General features: G+C 47.9%; 1 protein-coding gene and 1 pseudogene across 4 annotated transcripts in view; one reads left to right on the top strand and one right to left on the bottom strand.

The window, feature by feature from the left end:
* SIPA1L3 (signal induced proliferation associated 1 like 3) overlaps positions 1-19857 on the top strand; it is a 253461-nt gene that overhangs the window by 103924 nt on the left and 129680 nt on the right. The gene's annotated exons all lie outside the window — the stretch shown is intronic.
* LOC113876568 lies at positions 16290-16719 on the bottom strand (annotated as a pseudogene).

Raw genomic sequence — 19857 nt, 5'->3', positions numbered from 1 at the left:
TTAAAAATTTTTATTTGGACGAGTATCAGGGGAAAGACAGAAGTCTGCTTCACTGTCCCTCCCAATACCCACAGTCTGATGTCTGCCCTCTGAAGTAATGACTGTCGGTAGCTGGGTGGGTGTCCAGCCGGACCTCACTTCTTTTCAACTTTTTAATTTTCGTTTTTAAAATTTACATCAAGTGAAATTCACTTTTTGGTGTGTAGTTCTTTGAGTTTAGGCAAATGCATGGCATTGTGTACCTGCCACCACGGTTAGGATACAGAATGGCCCCGGCCCCCACCGTGTGGATATGCCGTGTGTCTATAGGCTAAAAATGTGCGAGTAGCTACACGAAATTAAAATATGTGTACACGGTAAGTACTTACCTGTAATATGAAGATTTTTAACGTGTTTTGAAGTAGGTTTCTGGGTGTTTGGCTAGTGAGCACCCTCTTTGGTTTCTTTGGCCTAGACCAGAGGAGAGGGCCTCGGGGTGGGGGTGTCCCAGGTGATACTGGGGCATTCCTAAATGAGGACACCTACCTTTGTTGGCAGGATGCCACAGGGGGCTTGGGAGAGGGGGTGCTGTTTGACCCTTGAAGCACCAAGAGACCCCAATAGTGTGGCAAGTGGGAGAACAGAAGATTCTGGCATCCAGGCTCTGGATGCAAGTAATGGTATTGGCTGAGTTGCAGGGACCAGTCAGTCGAGTCTGGGAACTGAGTGACTCTGCGGATAGAGGGAATTCCCTGGCAGTCCAGTGGTCAGGGCTTCAAGCTCGCACTGCAAAGAGCCCTGGTTTGATCCCCTGGTTAGGGAACTAAGATCTTGTGCCCAAAAAACAATTTTTTTTAATTAAAAAATTATAGACAGTATCTTCTTCCTTGTTTGTTTCTTGGGTGTCTTCATATTCCTTCATCCTGGTCTATGGATCTGCCCAGGTACGAAAGCTTGTTTGTGGGGCAGTCTCTCGAGACCAGATTTCCATTGTGGGATGCTTCTTGGCCCAATTCTTTATTAACTTTTTTTTTATTTTAGAGGAATTTTAGACTTATGAAGAGTTACCAAAATAGTACAGAGAGTTCACATTATCTGCCCTTCAATCAGCATCCCCTATTGCTACCACCTTATACAGCTGTAGCACAGCTATCAAAACCAGGAAGTGAACTCTGGCCCAGAACTATGAACTAAGCTGCACGCTCGTTTTACTTGTTTTTCACTGATGTCCTTTTGCTGTTCCAGGATCCTGTCCAGGACCCCTGACTGCGCTTAGTGGCCCCGTCTCCTTACCCCTCCTCTCGTCCTGTCCAGGACCCCTGACTGCGCTTAGTGGCCCCGTCTCCTTACTCCTCCTCTCGTCCTGTCCAGGACCCCTGACTGCGCTTAGTGGCCCCGTCTCCTTACTCCTCCTCTCGTCCTGTCCAGGACCCCTGACTGCACTTAGTGGCCCCGTCTCCTTACTCCTCCTCTCGTCCGCCTCGGTTCCTCAGTCTTCCCTTGTCTTTTATGACTGTGACACTTCGAAAGAGAGCAGTTCCGTCATTTTGTAGATTGTCTCAACTTGGGTTTCTCTGATATTTCTTCAGGACTGCAGCTTATGCGTTATTTGGCGGAACACCTCAGAGGTGAGGTGCCCACCATGGCGCGTGGCACCCACAGGTCCACGTGTCTTACCACTGGTGATGTTAACCTGGATCACTTGGTCAGGTTGCTGTCTGCTGGGTTTCTCCACTGTCCGGTAACTGTTTTTCCCTTTGTAATTGATAGATATCTTGGGAGAGGTGCTTTGAGACCACATGAGTTTCTCCTTAAGCTTGCACCCACTCATTTTGGCACTGGAAGGGTGACTTGCATGCAAGTTATTACTGTGGTATTTCCCAATGGTGATTTTTTTTTCATATCCTTCATTCCTTTTACATTTATGAATTGTCCTCATTATTAGTTCTGTAAGGAAGACCTGTCCCTTTCCCCTCATTTATTTCAGTTATCAACATATATTTGTATGGCCTCATGAAGTGAGGTGAAAGTCGCTCAGTCGTGTCCAACTCTTTGTGACCCCATGGACTATATAGTCCATGTAATTCTCCAGGCCAGAATACTAGAGTGGGTAGCCTTTCCCTTCTCCAGGGGATCTTCCCAACCCAGGGATCAAACCCAGTTCTCCCACATTGCGGGCGGATTCTTTACCAGCTGAGCCATAGGAAAGCCCAAGAATACTGGAGTGGGTAGCCTATCCTTTCTGTAGCGGATCTTCCTGACCCAGGAGTCCAACCAGGGTTTCCTGCATTGCAGGCAGATTCTTTACCAGCTGAGCCACCAGGGAAGCCCTGTGGCCTCATAAGTACTCATTTGAATCTAGCGTGGTAAAGCGGGGGACTTCCTTGGTGGTCCAGTGGTTAAGTCTCCACATTTCCAGTGCACCAGGTTCCGGTCCAGTCTTTGATAGGGGAACTAAGGATCCCACATGCCGTGCCGATGGCCAAAAAAAAAAACTTTTTTTTTTAATTTAGTATGGTAAAAGTTCCAGTTTGTGAGTGAATTCCTAGTATTGCCTCTCAAGCCACAGGAGGACCAGCATTGTTCCCACCTGGTAACCAGTACATCAGGGACTGGAGAGCAGGAGATGGGGTTTCTTGTCCCTTCATTTGTTCCGTTCATTCCCTCAGCAAATAGGCATTTGAGTGCCTACTGTTATGCTCCAGGTACTGGGGATTCAGGAATGAACAAGACAGACAAAATCCTTTCCCTGCAGGCACTGACATACTACTGAAGCATAAAACAACAGACAAATGAGTGAATGTCAGGATAAATACTATAAGGATGAGTAAAGCAGGAAAAGGGACTCACTGGGAGCAACTGGGGGCGATTTTATTTTATTTTTGGCCATACTATGTGGTATGTGGGATCTTAGCTCCCCAACCAGGGATCGAACCAGTGCCCTCTGCATTGGGAGCACGGAGTCTTAGCTGCTGGATCACCAGGGAAGTCCAAGGGGGCGATTTTAGACCAGGCGATTCAGGAAGGTTTCTCTGAGGAGGCCCTGACCTAATTCTTCCACCTGCCAGCCAGGAGAGCTGAACAAATTAACTCACTTCTGAATAGGGTTTCCGGAATTCTGGCAAACAGGAAAACGTGTTCCCTCTCTGAGGAGCAGCCCCTACTTAGCTCTAGCCCATTTGCCGCCCTGTAGAAGTGCTAAATCTTGCCAGATCTTTTGATATTTTTTTCCCCAATAGAAGACAAAAATGAGGAATTCTTGCCAACCGCCTGAACCCAAATTATGGTACATCAATTAACTTTCAGAGATCAGTGGATGACTATCTTTTGTTCATTTTTATTGTGTTCATTAAGTTACTTTTGTAGCAAAAGATACCAGTTTTGCTGTTTAAGTAAGAATGTAGATTCTACATATAAATATATGTATATATATTCAAGTTTATTAAGTAAGTAATTGTATAATGGGACATATTAATAGATGCAGCTGAAAAGGGAGGGTAGAACACAGAGACTCAGGTTTGGTAAATGCTGCCCTGTCTTGGCCTTCCACGCTCTCTTCTCTGGATCAGGAGTTCTCAGCCAGGGACCTGAACTGAGGCTGGCAGACCATGGCCGTGTGCCCTGAGCCATTTGTGTCATGGTGGGTGCAGCAGCCTGGAATGGTTTCAGCTGCAGGAGCAGAAAACCCAGCTCACAGCAGCTTAAATAAATGAGGGTTGCTTTCTGTCCCATAACAACAAACCAAGAGGTACTTGGCTGCCAATGTTAGTTCAGAGGCTGAGTAATGTCTAAGCTGGAGCCTCCTTGCGTCCCTTGGCTTTTCCCTCGTGGTTTCAAAGTTGCTGCTGCAGCTCCAGCCAGAACGTGGAAGGGAGCATCAATGCCAGCAGCCTGTTTTTTTCTCAGGCTCAGCACTCCCAGAATCCCCCTCCCCAGAAGATTCCACTTATGCATCCTTGGCCAGAAATGGGCTATATAACCTCCCCTAGTTCTGAAAGACTATGAAAGAGTTAGTCACTCAGTTGTGCCTAACTCTTTGTGACCCCATGGACTGTAGCCCACCAGGCTCTTCTGTCCATGGAATTCTCCAGGCAAGAATATTGGAGTGGAGAGCCATTCCCTTCTCCAGGAGGGGGTCTTCCTGACCCAGGGATCGAACTCGGGTCTCCTGCATTGCAGGCAGATTCTTTACCATCTGAGCCACCAAGGAAGGTGAGAAGTTTCGTTTAGCTTTTCAACATCTGAGGAGAAAGCCAGAGAAAAGGGGAATCAAGAGTGTAAGTGGGTTAGCCAGCCAACAGTGTCTGGCTCCGCAGGGGAAGAAAAACAATAATAATGAACATTAATGGGTGCTGACTTGGTGCCAAGGCCTGCTGTAAGCACTTTACACGCATGATCTCATTCACTCCTTCCACCCACCCTGTGAGGTCGCTGCTGTGATCTCCCCACTGGAATGACTTAGAAACTGAGGCACCGAGAGCTGAAGCCCTTTGCCAAGTAGAGGCACTGGAGTGGGAGCTTTTATTTATTTATTTATTTTTATTAAAAAAAAAAAAGATTTTGTTTTGGCTCTGCTGGGTCTTCACTGCTGCAGTCAGGCTTTCTCTAGTTGTGGTGCGTGAGCTGCTCGTTGCGATGATGCCTCTTGTTGCAGAGCATGGGCTCTAAGGCACACAGCTTTCAGTAGCTGTAGCACTTGGACTCAGTGGCTGCAGCTCCCAGGCTCTGGAGCACAGGCTCAGTTGTTGTGGCACACTGGCTTCGTTGCTCCAAGCATGTGGGATCTTCTCAGATCAGGGATCAAACTGGGATCAGAGATCAATGTCTCCTGCATTGGCAGGTGGATTCTTTACCACTGAGCCACTGGGGAAGCCCTGGAGTGAGAATCTTTACAGTGTCTCCAGAGTGCTCACTCTTAGCCACTGCATTTGGTTGCTTCGTAAAAGGTCCTGGGGTTCCAGACTGCTAGCTGTCTGACCTCAGCTTAAATTCTTCTAGGAAGGGAGGAATTGGGCAACATATTTGCTTTGGGGAAGTTTTGATCATTAAAAAGCTTCCTCGTGAATCACATCCGCTCTGTGTTCACATCTCAGTGGTTCTGTTCCCATCCTGGTGAGGGGCACTGGTCACACACCTTCCTCCTGGGGGCTGTTTGTGGCTTGCAGATGGCGGAGTCATCTCCTGATCTCCTTTTCCAAACAAGCTGTGCCTGTGCTTTCAACTCTTCTTCCCAGAATGGTGCTTCCAGCCTTCCTTCCTTTCTTGGGGTTCTGCTGATGGACTCAACACATATTTAATATGTCCCTCCTTGGTACCCATCTCTGTAGTGTAGTCGTGTGGGTGAGATGGCCCCCATGGCTGAGTGGGCCCTGGACTCAGGGGGTTCCTCATGTAGTGAGGGAAGCAGGCCCTCAGACAGTCACAGCCCAGGCTGTATGGGGCAAACTCAGGAGGTGCCCAGACAAACGTGGGGGGGTCAAGGAGGTCTCCTGGGAGCAGCTAGGACCCTTGAAGAAGGAATGGCAATCATCAAGGGGCAATTTCTCTCTCTCCTCTAACTCCCCTTTCTTCAGGGAAACTCACTGCAGCTCTCATTGCTCAATGTCCACTACCTTCCTGTTGGATGAAGGGTTTGGACTTGGGTTTCCATCTGTCCATCCAGTGAACAGATCCCATTTGGGCTCTGGGCTCCCAGGGCTGCCCTCTTGGATGGGGAGTATTTGGGGAAAGCTTTGTAGGTGCACAGGCCAGAGCGATGAGAGTGCTGAGAGGCCACAGGGCCCTGGGAACTCTGAGGAGAGACACCTGACACCGACTTGGGGCTTCAGGGCCAGCTTCTTGAAGGAAGTGAAATCCATCAGAGCAGGCTGACACAGTGGCCGAGAGTACAGGCTCAGAGTCCAGCCCACCTGGGGTCTAGTCTTAGCTTGATCACTGATGAGCCCCAAGTGGGGACCCTAACTCTGGAAGCTTCTGTTTTCTCCTAAGATTGTCTTGGGAATTACAACATGACTATGAATGTTGGGGGCTTCCTTGGTGGCGCTGATGGTAAAGAACCTGCCTATCAGTACAGGAGACAGAAGAGATGCACGTTCAATCCCTGGATAGGGAAGATCCCCTGGAGGAGGAAATGGCAACCCACTCCAGTATTCTTGCTTGAAAAATCCCACGAACAGAGGAGCCTGGCAGCCTATAGTCGATGGAGTAGGACACAACTGAACAGCAACAACACAATGAATCTCAAGTACTTAATGGCCGAAGTAGTCACATAATAGATGAGATGGCCGTGGCGGTGGCGGTGATGGTGGCCACTTTCATTCATTAGCCTTTATTGCATGTCAGGAGTTAGGCATCCTTTAGTCGCCAACCTATAAGATAATAATAAACACTCACTGCTGCTGTTAGGATTGTTTATTCCTCAGATATGAGTGTTTACCTCTCGCCCAGCTCCAAGCTAGCAGGGTGCCTGGACTGTGCTCTGAAAACAGCTGAGACCTGGGCCAGACATTTTATGGGAGAATAGAGGAGTTTGTTCAGTGTGTATTGGAAGCCCAACAGCTTTCAGTCTCCCAGTCCCCTTTCCATCTAGTCCCCGGGCCTTTCAGCGAGCTCTAGCCTCCAACACATAGGCTGCCCTTGACCTCTGTGGCCAGAACGCATGGATGCCCTCTCTGCTCAGCCCATCAGCCGAGTCCCAAATTAGACCTGACAGTGTGATTTATTCTCTGGGATGGAGCTGGGAGGGCAGAGCCCCAGTGGGTGATTCCAAGGGAAGGTTGTCAGCCCGAATTAGCCCAGGCCCTTCATGCAGCCTTGCTGTTTCAGCTTCCACTAGCTAATAGGGTTTTCCAGGGTGTTGCTGGCTTTGGAGCGGCCTCCTCCCCACTCCCAGGGGCCAAGCCTTGGCTGTGATCCCTAAGGGGCTGCGTTTGATGAGGGCCCCGAGGCAGGCTCTGTCTGAAGGGAGTGGGGGCTCTGGGTCCTTTCATCTGCTGCAGCAGGCACTGAAAGTGGCGATGCCCCAGCGAGAGTTATTCAGTCTCCCCCTCTCATCCTTTCAGTGAGTTCAGTACTGGCAGCTGAAGCCACCTCCCTGCTCCTCACCTCCCAGTCTGTAATCACAGTTGTCTCTGCCTTCATTCATCCACGGAGAATGCCAGTGAGAGACAAGATTCGGCTGCAAGAGCAAATTAACCCTGAGATCCTAGAGGTTGCATGCAACAAATGTTGACTTCTTACTCATGACCCAAGTCAGGTCTGCTGGGGTCTTTACCTCGAACCTCAGGAACCCAGGATTGGTGGGGGGAGCGTGGGGGGTGTGAGAGGCTCCCATGTCTTGAACGGCGGGAACATGCAGACTCCAAGGTCACCACTGCAGGGCACGGGAACTAGAGGGTCACACAGCAGAGCTTAGATGCCAAGGCCAGAGTAACACAGTCCACCTCTGCACACCCGGAACTAGCTGCATGGCCTTGCCTAACTGCAAGGGGCCGGGATGTGGGTGCTCATGGGTATTCAGTGAGCAGTAAATATCCGCCACTGTAGGCAGATGTGGTATTTATTAAACACCTACTGTGTGCCAGTTCTCGTAAGGGGGCTCTGAAGATACAAAGGGGCCCTTGCCTTCTTGGGGCCCATGGTTCCATGGAGGAAACACAACCTCAGTAAGTAATCACTGAATGATCCAAGTTATTACCTCTGCACTACGTGCCCTGATGGGGGAACTAGGAGAGCCTGTCCAGGGGAGATCTGTCCCGTTCAGAGAGGTCAGAGGACGTCTCTCATACAGACTGCCATTTGAGGGGAGGCCTGAGGACGTGTGGCTCCCCAGGTGGCTCAGTGGTAAGGAACCCGCCTGTCAATGCAGGATACGTGGGTTCAATCTCCAGGTCAGGAAGATCCCCCTGGAGGAGGAAATGGCAGCCCGCTGCAGTGTCCTTGCCTGGAGAATCCCATGGACAGAGGAGCCTGGCAGGATACAGTCCACAGGGTCACACAGAGTCAGACACAACTGAGCATGCACACGCATGTATGGAAGGCTGTGTAGACCTTCATGGAGCAGGGCACATGCCCAGTAAAGGAAACAGCATCAGCGAGTTCTGGACGTGGGAAGGAGCTTGACTTGGAAGGAACTGGAAGGCGGCCAGCCTAACGGCAGGATCCTGAGCTGGGGAGAGGAAGGTGGAGGCAGACCGTGCAGGGTCTGCGTGGTTGTGGGGAGGAGTTCGGTATTTGTTAACACCTACCTTTTGGAGCTGTTGGAAAAATTACATGAGCTCAGTCATTCTTTCAGCAAAGGCTTGTTTCAGCTCTTTGGCAGGCAGCGTTTCAGGTCCACGGGACCTAGTGAGAACAAGATGGACACATGTTCCTGTCTCGTGTAGCTGGCATTCTGGAAGGTTGTGGGAGACAGATAAGCAAGAAAACCAAGTAGTATCATTTTACCTGGTGCAAAAACTTCTGACCAGTGAAACAGGGTAATTTAATAGAGAGCATTTAGTTCAGATGCTTTTGGCCATGAGTAACAGAAAACCTGATTGGTACCGACTTAAACTGTCCGGAGATGTGTGGGCTCCCCAAGTCCAGGCGTTCTCGGGGCTGAGGACTTAGCTGCTCAACGTGGCATGGAGAACCCAGGTTCACCCTGTGGCAGCTGTGCTGTCCATGATGCACCTACCTGCACCTTAAGACAGGTCCCTCCCATGATCACTGGGTGACAGTCAGGACATCGCAGGCAGTCTCGGGTAGAAGCAGAAGCTTTTTCAAACTCTGTGTGCCCCAGGGATCTCCTTCAGCCCACCTTTGTGGGCTGTAAATTGTAGGGCCCATGGGAGAGCAGGAAGGCGTCTTCTGCTAGAGTCCAGATGGCAGAGGATGGAGGACAGAACCAGAGTTGGGGGAGTGCAGGGTGAGGAGGGGGCAGGTTAGCAGGCAGAATGGCTGGGGCTTGCTAACAGCACGGCTGCTGGAAAGAAGAGATGCTGAGCACACACGCTCGCATGCGTGCACACACAAGGATGTCCGCCTTGTACTGCATCCTTCTCTTGTAAAAAGAATGGTGCACATTTGCATATTGCTCTGAGAAATCTTGCAGGAAAGAAACCTGCTTCTCTGACGATGGAACCTTTTGCTTTTCTAAAATGCACTTAGTAATCTGTTCTACAGAAAACTTTGAAAACTTTTGCTTTAATGGTGTCTCATCTTCGTGGCACCTTAGAGTCACGTGGGGATCTGTAAGAAACCCCAAGGCCGAGGCCCCACCCCAGAGCATTTCACTAGAGTCACCAAGGGAAGGACCAGGCGTAGGATGGGTTTTTTTTTTAAGCTTCCCAGATGTTTCCGGGGTGCGGCTGAGGGTGGGAACTATTGTTTTATTGTGTCCTTTGGTGAGCCTCACATTATAAAACTGTATTGTTTTTCTGTGTGTCTGATTATCAAAGTAATAACCTGCTTGCTGTTTAAAAAAAAAGAAAGATCAAAGGACCTAGACTCTGCCAAGATAATCATTTTTTCAAGCCTGATGTGTTCCTTCCAGATTAAAAAAAAAAATACTTGAACTTAGAAATATATATATATTTTGTATAAAATATTATATATGAAGTGTGTGAAGTGTGAAAGTCGCTCAGTCATGTCCGACTCTAGGCCAGAATACTGGAGTGGGTAGCCATTCCCTTCTCCTGGAGATCTTCCCAACCCAGGGATCGAACCCAGGTCTCCCTCATTGCAGGCAGATGCTTCACCATCTGAGCCACCAGGGAAGCCCAAGAATACTGGAGTGGGTAACCTATCCCTTCTCCAGTGTATCTTCCCAACCCAGGAACCAAATCAGGGTCTCCTGCGTTGCAGACTGAGCTACCTGCTGAGCTACCAGGAAAGCCCCCAATATTTTATACACACACACACACACACAAGCCCGTAATATTATATATATGCGTGTGTATATATGTATATCCCAAAGCAAAGTGAGCAACTGAACTGAAAGCAAGGTGATTCCCCATCTTTCCAGAGAAAAGATTTTTTTTTAAGTTTTGGGGTCTACTTGAAATATTTAGGGATATTGATGACATAATCAGCAGCCTAACTATATTTTCCAACTTATTAATTTTGTGACACATTTAGAATCATGATATTAAAAATGTTGAATTCAAAATGTGGCTTAGATCCTCTCACTTGGTAAACTCACTCATACTATTCATGGACCTCCTCCTCATCATTGGAGCCCCTTTTCAGTCATCAATGCACGTTTCCAGAATACACGTTTCCACCTACCTCTAAAGTGCTTGTGATGCAGCACTTCTTGAGTCTGTGTATTAAGTCATTTCTGGAAACTGTATCCCAAATAGTCTTATATCATTAGACAATTTTTTTCAAATTCCCCTTTTAGTTGTGTGTTGGTGATCTCTAACGTACAGCCAATAACTTTTACTATGTCACATTAAGAAAGAAAAAAAAAAACAGATTTTATTTTAAAAGGCAATTACAGAAAATGAATAAATGAAAAAATATGAACATATAAAAGCGGTTACATAAGCATTCATTTTTTGAGTCAATCAGACTAATGATTCCAATATGAATAATAAATGACAGTTTAGGAAAATACAGTTTCATCCCACACAGTGCAGCACTTTGCCTCAAGACGGTTTTCAGTCTTACTTTACACAGCCTTTTTTTCAGTTTTCAAAATTTTAGTTTAAATGCCCCTTCCATGTTCAGTAAGACTTTTTTACATTGAGTATTTTGTTTAAATTAAATTATTCTTTTGCCCCTATCTTGCTTTCTGTCTTTAAAGGGCCTCTTTAAGTGACTTATAACACTTGGAATTGTGAAGTCAAGCCCCCCAGAACGGTTCCTGAGTCTGTTATACTATATCCTTCCTTTTTTATTGTTGCCAAAGCTAGCATCACTGAAATCTTTAGATGCTGCTGTGGCTTTTTCCCAGATGGCTCTTTGTTCAAAAGAAAATTATGTGAAAACTCTTTATTTCTGAAGATCATTTTTGAGGGGGGATATCTTACTTTATAGTTGGGTAGATCTTATATTCAAACTAAATTAATTAGGTTAAACACACAGAGTTTGCTCAGTGGTATTTGTATTTGATCTTCCTGCCATGAGCAATAACTCCTTGGAAAGCCTGAGTTTTCTCTTTCCCAACTTAATCTCATTCATTCATTCAATATTGATTAATCTCCTATTAGCTACCCTAAGCGGAGAAGGCGATGGCACTCCACTCCAGTGTTCTTGCCTGGAGAATCCCAGGGACGGGGGAGCCCGATGGGCTGCCGTCTATGGGGTCACACAGAGTCGGACACGACTGAAGTGACTTAGTAGCAGCAGCAGCAGCAGCACCTACCCTAAGAACCAGGCTTCCCAGGTGGCTCAGTGGTAAAGCCACCTGCCAGTGCAGAAGAGGCAAGAGACGCAGATTCAATCCCTGGGTCAGGAAGATTCCCCTGGAGGAGGAAATGGCAACCCACTTCCGTATTCTTGCCTGGGAAATCCCACAGAGATGCCTAGTGAGCTACAAGCCATGGGGACCCAAAGAGTGGAACATGACTGGGTGACTGAGCATGCACAAACGCACCCTAAGAACCAGTGAAGAGTCATGAGACAAAAGGCCTGTGTTGGAATCCCAGCCTCCTACCCGTGTGAGTGTGGCCACGGCACATAACCTGCCTGTGCCTCAGTGTTCCTATCTGTAAATGGAGATGATATCACTACCTCCCTTGTAAAGTGGTTGTTGGGATTCAGGAGTTTAATACAGATCCACAGTCCCAGGTGGAATGTTTTCCAAACAGTCGCAAAGTCCTGTCTGTCTCTCCGATCTGATGAACTGCTGCACGCTGGGCTTCACTGTCCTTTGCTGTCTCCTGGAGTTTGTTCAAATTCCTGTCTGTTGAGTCAGTGATGCTATCTAACCCTTCATTATTATTATTGTTTAAATAATAATATTTTAAAAAAATAACCCTTTGTATCATATTATATTAAATAATAATATTATGATTTAAATAACCTTTCATTATTATTATTTGAAGCACATACCTCACTATCCTTAATCATCATGTGGAAATGCACATGGTAACCATGAGATGCCATCACACACCCACCTCAGTAGCTGAAATCAAAAGACAACACAGGAGGAGATGAGGTCAGAGTTACATGTGAGGCCTCATAGGGACCATGGCTTTTTCCTCACTGTGTTGTGGGAGGGCTCTGAGTAGAGGAGGGAGACGGTCTGCCTCAAGTTTGGCTGTGTGTGGGAGTAGGGCTGGGAGCTCCTGCTTTGGTTCATGGTCCAGGCTGGCGGGGAGCTGTGGGGAGGACCAGGGAAGTGGACAGATCCTCACCATAATTTGAGGGTGGGGCCAATACTAACTTTGAATGGACTGGATGTGGGGGTGAGAGAAGAGGGTGGAGGGTGGCACCAGGTGAAGAGTGAAGGCGTTGAGTTGAGAATCAGAAGAGTGGAGGTGTGCAAGGAGCAGGTGAAGGTGGTGGGAAAACCAAAGATAGAGCTGATGGGAATGGATTCAAGAGAAACATGACTTTTTTTTTGTTAAAGAGGAGTTTTAAAGGTATACAGAAAAACGATCATAAAGTACAGAGAGTTCTCACAAACTCCATCTCTCCCCACCTCACAGTTTCCCCTTTTTTTACATTCCTATTAGCATGGTATGTCTTTTTAAATCGATGAACCAGTACTGATTCGACATTATTAACTGAAGTCTGTAGTGTATCGTTAGGACTCATGCCTTGTGTTCTACATGCCGTGGGTCATAACACTTGATATGTATCAACCATTACACTGTCATACAGGGTAGCTCCAGAGCCCTGTGCTCCACCTATTGGGTCCCACCCCTCCACCAACCATCACCTCCTCAACCACTATTGATCTCTACTAAAGAAAAGCAGGACTTTTTGTCCATCCCCCCAGCAGACATGAGCCTGTGAAAATGCGGCTCCACGTGTTTTGTTTGTTGCTGTGTCTCTCGTGCTCCGGCCATGCCTAACACACAGTAGCTGCACAGTAAGACTTACCTGGCGGTCCAGTGGTTAACACTCTGGACTGGGGACACAGGTTCAATCTCTGTTGGGGAACTTGCTGCACTGTATGGCCAAAAGATGTGAATAAAAAATAATATGCTCAGTTAGTGTCTTCTTGGATTGGAGAGGCTTTAGAACCTGAAAGGGCTTCCCTGGTGGCTCAGATGGTAAAGAATCTGTCTGCAATGCAGGAGAGACAGGTTCAATTCCTGGGTTGGGAAGATCGCGTACAGAAGGGAATGGCAACCTTCTCCAGTATTCTTGCCTGGAGAATTCCATGGACAGAGGAGCCTGGCGGGCTATAGTCCATGGGTTCATAAAGTCAGACACGACTGAGTGACTAACACTTCTAGAACCAGAAGGAGCCCTTGGAATCAGAAGCTGTACATAAGCAGCGTGTGACACAAATGTGCTCTCTGGACCTGGGCTTCTGCTCCCCCATGGGCTCCACTCCCCTCTACCTTGGAAATTAGGGGGCGGGAATAATCAGAAAATACCTCCAACATCTATGTCCCCCCTCACCCCCAAACTAACCATTTTCAGAGTGCCTGGTCCCATGGGCAGGACTGACATGACTTCCCCATCTGTAAATTAGGGTTGTAATAGTATTGACCTCACAGGGCTGTGGTGAGGGGTCACTGAGATAATGCTGTGAAAACATCGTAGGTGTTTAATAAACGTGATGAGCTGTTGTTAAAAGTAATAATGTCACTGCCATTATTCTGACTTCACGGCACTCCCCATGTGCTAAGGGAAGATACATATCAGATAATCACTCAGATAACAACATAATTTAAACTGGTGGTTAAACTCTAAAGGAAAATTTCAGAATGCCTTGACAGAGAGTTAACAGGTGGGCCCTTACTGGAGTAGGGCTGGGAGAGTCTGAGAAGCCTTTTCTGGAAAAATGACCCATTAACCTAAACTTAAGGATTAAGTAGGAGCTCGCCCAAGGGTGAGCTGGAGGCCGGGTGTTTTGGGGGCAGGAAGAATAGCCTGTTCAGAGGCCTTGCGTTGTGGCAGAGGGGAACAGAGGCCCATGTGCCCTGAGCAGAGAGATGGGGGGAAGGGTCATTCCAGACCTGGTGAACCATCCATAACGATCGGTCTTCTTCCGGTGGCCCCTGAGAACTGAGGAAGGGTTTTAAGGAGAGAAGTGACCCCTGCTGGCTTGGTTCCTTAATGCCTGTGTGCAGCGCACTTTCACAGCCTGGCCTCCCGACTGCCTTCCTCCCCCTGGGACAGTTTATACCAGAGACTGCAAGGCAGGGTCAAGGTCAGAGACTCCAACCCTCCCTGCCACCTCGTGGTGCTTTGTGTGGCCCTCTGGCTGTCCGTCTGCAGGGCTGGAAGGAGCTTTACATAAGAAGGTGCCCCCGTTCCAGACTCATCAACCCTGAGGAAAGAAGCAGCTTGTGGATCCATCTCAGGCCACAGGGAGGCCCGCGAAACAGGTCACCGCAGCAGGGCCTCTTCCTCAGAAAGGCTCGGGGCCTCGCTGACTCACCATCCCCTCCTCTCAGAGAAGGGACCCGGCCCCACCCATTTCCCTGTTTCTTTTGTAAGATGCCCACCAGCAGGCTTCTCTCGGTTCCCTCTTGTGTGCCAGGCCCAGGAGAGACCGGGGACAGCAGTGGGGAGGAGAGATTCCAGATGACCTTGGTCTCCTCAGCCCAGCACAGGAAACGGCTATTTTGTGGCCCAAGAGTTTGGGGAGGCCCCTGTGCCCGGCCCTTCTGAGAGGACTCAGGTGATTCCTCCAGCCTGGGGAATGGTGTCAGATTTCCGGGGTGCAGAGAGGCCCACGTACCCTGAGCAACTCCTCTGACCCTGCCCTGGAGTCTCCCCTGCTGGTTTTTGGGTAAGTGGAGGCCTTGCTGTCCCCTCTTCCGCTGTGTCCCTGTCTGGCAGTTCCCAGAGCTCCCAGAGGGGAACTCTGACCTGTGGAGAGGGTGGCGGGGGGAGGGGGGGGTCTCCCTTCTGAGCACTTAGGGACACTCTGTCTCAGGAAGCCCACAAAACTTTGAGCTGTGGCTTCTCATCATTGCTGCCTGGGGTGTTGAGAGGCTTAGAGAGTCTTTTAAACTGATGGATTCCACACCCAGGGTCTGTGCTGCTATTATCTTGCTCAGTCCTCCCAACAGCCCTGGGAGATGGGATCTCGTAAGAAACCGATGAGGAAACCAGGGCACAGGTCCGTGAGGGCGCTTGCCTCGGCCCTGCAGCTGGGAAGTGGTGGATGTGAACCTGGGCCGTGTGGTTTCCTAATCACCGGCTGTGCCTCTGGCCTGCCTGCCCTTATCACAGCACTCTCTTTATTTTCTTCTTAGCGCCTACTCAGTTTGTTGACTTGTGTGTTGCCTATCTACACACCCTTTAGGATGCAAGCTCCTATTTGATGATACGAATTACACTTCTTGTTTGCTGCTCAATAAACATCTGTTGAATGAATGATGACAAGGATGTGGAGGAACTGGATCACTCCCACTTTGCTGGTGGGAATGTCATGTGGTACAGGCACTCTGGAAAATAGATTGGTAAATTCTTAAAAACTAAGTGGGCAACTCTCATATGCTCTGGCCGTTTGACTCTTGGGTGTTTATCCCAGAGAAGTAAGACTTGGGTTCACACTGCTGCTGCTGCTGCTAAGTCGCTTCAGTCATGTCCGACTCTCTGCGACCCCATAGACGGCAGCCCACCAGGCTCCCCCGTCCCTGGGATTCTCCAGGCAAGAACACTGGAGTGGGTTGCCATTTCCTTCTCCAATGCAGGAAAGTGAAAAGTGAAAGGGAAGTCGCTCAGTCGTGTCCGACTCTTCGAGACCCCATGGACTGCAGCCCACCAGGCTCCTCCGTCCATGGGATTTTCCAGGCAAGAGTGCTGGAGTGGGGTGCCATTGCCTTCTCCGTGGGTTCACACAAAAGCCTATATACACAGTTGTTCACAGCAGCTTCTTCATAATAGCCCCACACTGGAAACAGCCTGGCTGTCCCTCAGCAGATGAATGGTTAAACTCTGCTACATCCATACAATGAAATACTATCCGCAGTGAAAGGAGACAAACTACTGATACACTTGCCAATTTGGATGAACCTAAGGTAGCAGCAGCAAGGGAATTACCCTGAGTGAAAAAAGCCAATCCCACATGGTTACACACAGTATGCTTCCATTTATATACCTTTTTTAAAAAAACTATATATGCTATAATTTTATTTTTTCCACTCATCATTGATAGTTATCTTTGTTTTATATATATAATTTTTTTTAAGGATTTATGCTATAAGTTTATTTACAAACATATCTAGGATGCTGAATTCAAGGGATTGATCCTTTTAAGAGACTGCATCTCTTAATATGCTCCTCTTCCTATCTGTCTCATGGATTACTTTTTAAGCAGTTGGTGTCTTACTATAAAGAAAGGTGCAGCAAATCCAGACCCAAAGAACAAAGTCATCATAGCTAGTCATCTCCACTTGTTTTCCGCTGAAAATGGTATATTCTTCCCTGGACCCTCCTCATAGTGGCTCTGACGAACCACTGAGGTTGTGAACCTCCGGGTGCTCTGTCCCAACATAGCGCTGTTGGACGCTCTACGAAAGATCCAGAGACCAGAGGCGGAAGAAATGGCGGCTGCAAACCTACCGCTCCTTGCCTCACGACCTTGCTCCTCTAACTGCCTGTTTTATATATATAATTTTTAAAAGTTACACCCTATTTACAGTTACTACAAAATGTGGGCTATATTCCCCACGTTGTACAATACATCCTTTTAGCCTGTCTTACACCCAGCAGTTTGTACGTCCTGCTCCCTCATTCCTGTATTGCCCCGCAATAACCACTAATTTGTTCCCTGACTCAGTGAGTCTGCTCCTTCTTTGTTATAATACACCACTAGCTTGTTGGCTGCTTTTGGCTGCTCTGGGTTTTCGTTGCTGTGCGTAGGGTTTCTTTAATTGTGGCGAGAGGGGCTACTCTCTAGTTGCAGTGCACTGGCTCAGTAGTTGCTGCGCAAGGGCCTGGTTGCTCCGCGGCAGGTGAAATCATCCCTGAGTAGGGACTGAACCCCGTGCCCCCTGCCTTGGCAGGAGGATTCTTTACCGCTGGACCACCAGGGAAGTCTGTTGTATTTTTCAGATCCCATAACTACTTGAGATCCTACAGTAATTGTCTTTGCCTGACTTATTCCCCATTGTCCTCCAAGTCTATGCATGTTGTTGCAATATGTAACATTTTAAAATGCCAAAATCATACAAATGGAGAACATATTGGTGGTTGTCAGGGGTGAGGGATGTGGTTATGGAGGAGTAGGTGTGGTTACACGAGATAACACAAGGGGTCTTTGTGATCTTGGACATGTTCATATCTTGGTTGTATTGGTGGATACACGGGCACACACATGTGTGCGTCGGTGTAGAACAGGATTACACACACAAACGAATACAGGAAATTGGAATATTGTCAGTAGATTGTTTCAGTGTCCATATCCTGGTTATGATATTGTGTTTCATTTTTGTAAAATGTTACCTGTGCCAAACCGGGTAAAGTGTATGTAGTATCTCTCTGTGGTGGTGGTTTAGTTGCTAAGTTGTGTCCAGCTCTTGCGACCCCTGCCAAGCTCCTCTGTCCATGGGGTTCTCCACGCTTTATCATGTTTTACAAATGTAGGCGAGTCTGCAATGATCTCAATAAAAAATGGCTATTTTTAAAAGTCACCAGTGAGACGGGAAAGAGAGAGAAGGGGAAGGGGAGGATGGATCTCTCTGCAGAGACCTGGGAGATATGCAGGCAGAGCACAGGCCCTGGAGGCCATGGGAGGGGTTTAGAGTTTACCCTGAGGTCAGCCGCAGAAGGCTTTCAGACTGGAGAGGGGCCTGGCCAGTTAAGTGATAACATCACACTTAGAGATTGCAGTCAGAGCAACTGGAGGACAGAGCCACGGCAAAGGGACCGGAATGTGGAGGAAAGGGAGCTGGCTGGGGAGCCTTTTAGGGCTATAGCTGACCAGCCTCCATAGGAGAGGGTCAGTGATGACTCCCGGAACAAGGCACTCAGTTAATATGTTTGGTCAGCTAGCCTCCGTGTCTTGTTCAGAGTGTGTTACACTTTTAGACATGTGTCAAAATTATATATATAAAACATACACACATATGTGTTGTTGTTCAGTCGCTCAGTCATGTCCGACTCTTTGCAGCACGCCAGGCTTCCCTGTCCTTCACCATCTCCCAGAGCTTGCTCAAACTCAAGTCCATTGAGTTGGTGATGCCATGCAACCATTTCGTCCTCTGTCATCCCCTTCTCCTCCTGCCTTCAATCTTTCTCAGCATCAGGGTCTTTTCTAATGAGTCAGCTCTTTGAATCAGTTGGCCAAAGTATTGGAGCTTCAGCATCAATCCTTCTAATGAATATTGAGGATTGATTTTCTTTAGGAATGACTGGTTTGATCTCCTTGCAGTCCAAGGAACTCTCAAGAGTCTTCAATACCACAGCTCAAAAGCATCAATTCTTTGGTGTTCAGCTTTCTTTATGGTCCAACTCTCACATCCATACATGACTACTGGAAAAAACATATGTGATATTTATTTGGCTGCTCTGGATCTTAATTGCAGCACATGGGAACTTTGGTTATGTCATGTGAACTCTTGGTTGTGACACATGGGATCTAGTTCTCTGACTAGGGATCAAACCTGGGCCCCCTGCTTCATCAGGAACGTGGAGTCTTAGCCACTGGACCACCAGGGAAGTCCCCAAACTGTACACTTAAAACCAGTATGTGTTACTATATGTAATTATACTTCAATAATTGGTGCATACATACCATCAAATCTTAATGATTAAATAAAAATAGCTCACATTTCTTAAGCCTTTACTCTGTGCCAGACTCCATGCTAAGCACTTTACACATATTCGTTTATTTTATCCACAACAATTCTGTGAAGTGGGTACTTCTGTCCTTATTTTATAGATGAGGCAGCTCAAGTGAAATCACTCTTCCAGGGTCACGAGGCAGCCTCACAACTGAGCGGCCACTGGCACCAGGGCAGGCTGGCTCCAGAGGGCAGGTCTCTATGAGCCCCTTTCATCTCATTCAGGCCTTTCCCTTTATCCTAATGGAGTGATGGTACACCGAGCCAGTGGGGTGTCCTTGCCGAGGTCCTCAGGCCGTGAGCCATTTCAGAGAGCCTAGCTGTAGTCATATCTCAGGGTTCTCAGATCCAGAAGTTCAGCCTTTGATTCAGGAACAGAGTCTCTGCAGGAGAGCCAGGCTGGGCTTTCTTGTCCTGTCTCTCATACTCAGCTGAGTCAGCTGGGGATTAACCCCCTGCCGAGTTCAGGACAAATAGAACACAGAAAACTGGCTGCAGCTTGGCTCTTATGAAGAACGAAGGAAAGGAGTAACCCACTGCACAACGTTTCCTGGGCTCTGGGGCACCAGGGGCAACCCGACAGCCTGTGTCTGCATCCCATGTGTGATGTCGTCCCACCAGGCAGGGGACACACGTCTTGAGACTCGTAAACCTTCTTGATGCCGCCTTGCTTCCTGTTGGTGTCGCAGATGCCCCATTTCCCTCTTGCAGGATTTTCCTTTGTGAACAGTCAAAAAACAGCTGCCTACTTTGTGGTTTTAAGGATGCTTTCAGTTGCAAGTAACAAAAACCTTGGTATCATCTGGCCAAATGGTAAAGACATTTAATCCGTCTTAGAAGTCTAGGAGTGGGTATCAGGCCAGGTAGGGTCAGCAGCTCAAATGTCTGCCATCTAGGTTCTCAGCATTAGCTTTATCCTACAGTCTCTCTCTCTCTCTCTCTCTCTCTCTCTCTCTCTCTATATATATATATG

Source organism: Bos indicus x Bos taurus, chromosome 18, assembly GCF_003369695.1.
Source record: "Bos indicus x Bos taurus breed Angus x Brahman F1 hybrid chromosome 18, Bos_hybrid_MaternalHap_v2.0, whole genome shotgun sequence".
Taxonomy (NCBI): domain Eukaryota; kingdom Metazoa; phylum Chordata; class Mammalia; order Artiodactyla; family Bovidae; genus Bos; species Bos indicus x Bos taurus.
The sequence above is the reverse complement of the archived record's forward strand: the minus strand, read 5'-3'. Positions and strand labels throughout refer to the sequence as shown.